Genomic DNA, 4,968 nt, shown 5'->3' on the forward strand with positions numbered 1-4,968 from the left:
AATTATGTTAACAGATTAGTTCAATATGGTTTGTTCTAAGTCGTAACCTACCTAACTAGAAATGTACTACGAGTAGTTGTAGTCAATTATGTTAACAGATTAGTTCAATATGGTTTGTTCAGCTACCACCACAGAAACTGACACGATATTTGTGCAATATGTAACAGATTAGTCAATATGGTTTGTTCAGCTACCACCACAGAAACTGACACGATATTTGTGCAATATGTAACAGATTAGTCAATATGGTTTGTTCAGCTACCACCACAGAAATTGACACGATACGACTAAAATGTGATGAAAGACATAATAAAATATTTCTGGATAGTCGACTCGAAATTTCTGGGTCGCGGGTTCGAATCTTTGTCACTAAATATGCTCGCCCTTCAGCCCTGAGAGCGTTATAGTGTGACGGTCAATTCCACTATTTGATGGTAAAAGAATAGTCCAAGAGTGGGTGGTGTTGACTAGCTGCTTTCCCTCTAATTTATCACTGTTAAATTGAGGGTTTTGCGTGACGTAGAATAAATAATACAATATTTTTGTTTATATTTCAATATTAACTGAAAGAGTTATTCTATTTCTTTTGTAGAAAATTACTAGTAACAGCTTTATGATAATAAAATTTTTGTGTGTGTTAGTTAAATAATAACAAGCAACTTAACGGGAACCAGGTGGCTCAGCGGTAAGCTTGAGAAGTTATAACGTTCAAATTCGACGTCTGATTCCTGGTTAACACAAATAAACTGGCAAAAAAATCAACGTATCTGATAGCGAACAGATGACAGTTTCATTATACATAACACTATTCCCGCTATAGTACAGCATGTTCATAATACTAGCAGAGTATAAAAAAAATAGTAAATTTGAATCATTAAAGATATTAAGAGATAGTACATACATTGATTTTTCCTGCTGATGACAGAGTTAAGCAGCTTAATTACATAATAATGAATACTTAGGTTGTTATTCGTTGAAACCATAGCTTATCACATGTCGTGTGTTTGGTGATTGGCACATGACTTTGATCATCACCTATCTAATTATAAATGTATAATTACAGAAAGATATCAGTTCAACGTTTATCTAGTCCCTCTAGTAGAAGTATTTGGTACTGCACAGATGTTTATGTTCGCGTGCAAATCTAATATCAGCGAATCACCCAATTAAACATCATAGACCTTGTTTCAAAACGAGTCCGATGCACGTTAAAAATCATCCATATGAAACGAGGTCTCGGTTATTATTTTCGGTTTTTTTTGGTTTTTTTGTCTCCTCACATCGGTTTCTTTTCTTTTTTTTTTGTCGAGAAGACACCGGGAATAGATTTGGTTACCTGAGCAAACTAGAGCATCGGTGTCTCTCCGAGAGTGTTACTGTTGATCACGTGACTTTCCAATACCAAGCTATATAACGGTGTTTCAGTCATCAGTGAAACAGAATGCAGCATTCTTTAAACATTTTACACACACACAATTTAATCAAGACAAGTAAGGTACTTTACTTTAAAGATTAAGTGTAAAACACGTGGAAGTATAAGCCACGTAAAACGAAAAGAAATATGGGAATCAGAAGTTTGGTAAGTTTGAACGTTGGAGGACTATTCAACACCTTGGCAATATTTGCATAACTCATTAATTTAACCACATAATTAACTCATTTAAAGATGAGTTTTGCAATTAAGCCACTTGACATTATAGTATTTTATCATAGTCATTTGGTAAGTAAGAAAGTAAATTGAAAGGTAGAACCGTCGTATTATTTTGATACAAAATAGAAGTGTATCTTGGTATTTTATTATGATATAAACATTTTATTCGCGGTTCGTCACTGATATGTTCGAACTGTACCATTTTATCTGTTGAAAGTTGTTTTTTACGTATAATTCATATATATTACGCTTGAGTTTTGCTTTAAAACAAAACTTTTCGTATGAGAATTAATCTTCACTATACTAAGATATTATGAATAATACCCTAAAGGTTTTGAGCATAGTTTCATTTGACTTTCCTGCAACTAGAAATGCATGAATATATGAATATTTTCTAAACTGACCTAAGTTCTTACTCTGAATTTTATGACTTATGATGGTTTAAGAAATTTTGTCTATAACCTGTCGATGAGTTTTTTTCTTTTTGTTCCAGAATGATCATATTGAAAACAAATATCTAGTGAGAGTTACGAATGCATTAAATAAGAACAACTTGTTTCTCTTTAAATCCTCTTTTATAACGCGCATTATTAAGAGGGATGTCTAAAGTGCATTTACGTCTACTGATATATTTTAATGAATTATCAAAGTTGTTTGTTAAAAATGAAATTTTGTTTTTTCAGGTGAGACTGCATTATTTAGCAGTTTTCTGTGCAGCCTTGACACTTACGCAATCAGAAGAACTGAAAGCTGACGCCTCTAATACAAAAAATGATTTAACCTCTTCAGAAACAGGACACGGGTACAGCAGCAGTAGTAGTGGCTACGGAAGTGGAGGTTATGGTGGCGGAGGACATAGTGGTGGTGGCGGACTAGGAAGTTACGGAAGCGGAGGTTATGGAGGTGGCAGCCACAGTGGAGGGGGTTATGGAAGTGGAGGATTAGGAGGTTATGGAGGTGGTGGTCACAGTGGAGGAGGTTATGGAAGTGGAGGACTAGGAGGTTATGGAGGTGGCAGCCACGGAGGAGGAGGTTATGGAAGTGGAGGACTAGGAGGTTATGGAGGTGGTAGCCACAGTGGAGGAGGTTATGGAAGTGGAGGACTAGGAGGTTATGGAGGTGGTAGCCACGGTGGAGGAGGTTATGGAAGTGGAGGACTAGGAGGTTATGGAGGTGGTAGCCACGGTGGAGGAGGTTATGGAAGTGGAGGACTAGGAGGTTATGGAGGTGGTAGCCACGGTGGAGGAGGTTATGGAAGTGGAGGACTAGGAGGTTATGGAGGTGGCAGCCACGGAGGAGGAGGTTATGGAAGTGGAGGACTAGGAGGTTATGGAGGTGGTGGCCACGGTGGAGGAGGTTATGGAAGTAGCAGCTATGGCAGTGGAGGTTATGGAGGAGGTAGCTACCACTAAAATTAAGATACCAAAAACTTTCATCCATTTCTGTTGTACGGAATTACAAGTGTCATTGTATAAATATATAAATTTCAAGAGTCATGTAGAAATATATACATTTTATTTTGTATGTTGAAAAAGTAGTTGCTTATCTTTTTTTTTTAAATAAATTCCAGTCTTATCAAACGTTTAAAACAATAATTTTTTTACATTCACTTTTACCTCAAATTCATTAAATTGCATAATGTAGTTTCAAAATTCCAAGAAGTCGAAAATTATGTTTTTAGTTGGGACGTAAAAAAACATAAGAGAAATGTAATTACAGTAATTTATAAGTTATATCTATTTTCTTCTCTTCTTACAATGCCATATTTGTTGCAAGTAAATACATATGTTATTTTAAGAAATCTCAACATTAATTATGATTTAGAGTCTAGAAATATTTCATTATTAACTGATTTAAAGCCTTAAATGCAAAGAAAGTGAATACAGTATCAAGATATCCAATTCTTGAAACAATGAAAAATCACAAAGATAATAAATCTTAACTTAATCCTGATTTTTAGGTCAGATTTGATGTTTATATTTCTATTTGAAAATGGGTACTTAGGATCATATTGTCAGTTCCTCATTACTGGTTTCAACGAATATGGGCTATCAACTAAATAGACCCAAATGTATGAAACAAAGGTTAGAGCTAACGAATTAGTGTTTCTAATGTGTAGGCTCATCATTGATGTCAACCATACTTTGGGATTTCAGAGACCAATGTGTACATATGCAGACGTGTATTTTAAAGACGACTATCTTTTCCCAAAGTTCACGTTTGCTGTAAAATAGCAATTTCAAATGAAGTTCAAAGGTTGATCTGTTGAAAGATATCAATAAATCTGCTTTAAAAGATTTTTGAACCATTGCTGAAAGTTTTAAATTCGAAGATTTTTAATTGTTCTTAAATACTTAACATATAGGATCTGGTACTTATTTTGGTCATTTTTATACTCCGGCATATACTTATGAGTCATATCGAAATATTGAGATAGAAGTACAGTAATTGCCCAAGCAGCTTTTAATGAAGAACTACGTATGTAGACATTGGTCAAATAAGGGTTGAAATTACTCGCTGAAATGATAACTCTTTTATGTAGATGCCCCAATTGCATGAAAGTTTCAAATTATAATACTTAATCAAATCAAATTTTGAAATTGGTTCGGCAGTGGTACCACTGTATAAAAATATATAATGAACAGAATAATCCCCGGAGGTCAACAGTGAGTTTACGGACTTACAAAGCTAAAATCTGGAGTTCGATTCTCCGCGATGGTCAGAGTGCAGATGGCCCAATGTGTGCCTTGCACTTTCAAAACAATAATACGAACAAAATGCTGATAATATAAAGATACTTGTTATCAACGTTTTTATATTAGATATATTTACTTCGTACATTTGTAAGATTGAATGGCATGATAGGTCAAAAAGACGAATTACAGATTATATCAATGGAGTTTTTGAGTCATTTTTAATTCACCATATAGTAACCTAATTAATTAGGTTTGCGAATAATGTTATGGCATTTCGCTAAGTCTATTATTCGATATTACACAGCGTACCAACTGTTTAATGATTATATTACGTCTTCATTTTTTTTCGTCAAATATAAAATATAAAAATCTCATAAATATACACACATCACCATTATAAGAGACCTAACTGTATTTCTTTGGTTTGCTGACCCAAGCTGTGCTGATGAGTCTTGAATAGGCGAAACTGCAGTCCACAACAGAGGGTGTAGCAAATCAAAGTATATATGAGGTTTCTGTGTTACAGAATATATTTTATTTCAAATTCGATGACGAGGAACCCACTTTGAGACTAATAATGGCTGGAGACGGCTTAAATGGGTAATGAAGAAAAACTTTAAT

Source organism: Limulus polyphemus, unplaced genomic scaffold, assembly GCF_000517525.1.
Source record: "Limulus polyphemus unplaced genomic scaffold, Limulus_polyphemus-2.1.2 Scaffold1561, whole genome shotgun sequence".
Classification (NCBI taxonomy): domain Eukaryota; kingdom Metazoa; phylum Arthropoda; class Merostomata; order Xiphosura; family Limulidae; genus Limulus; species Limulus polyphemus.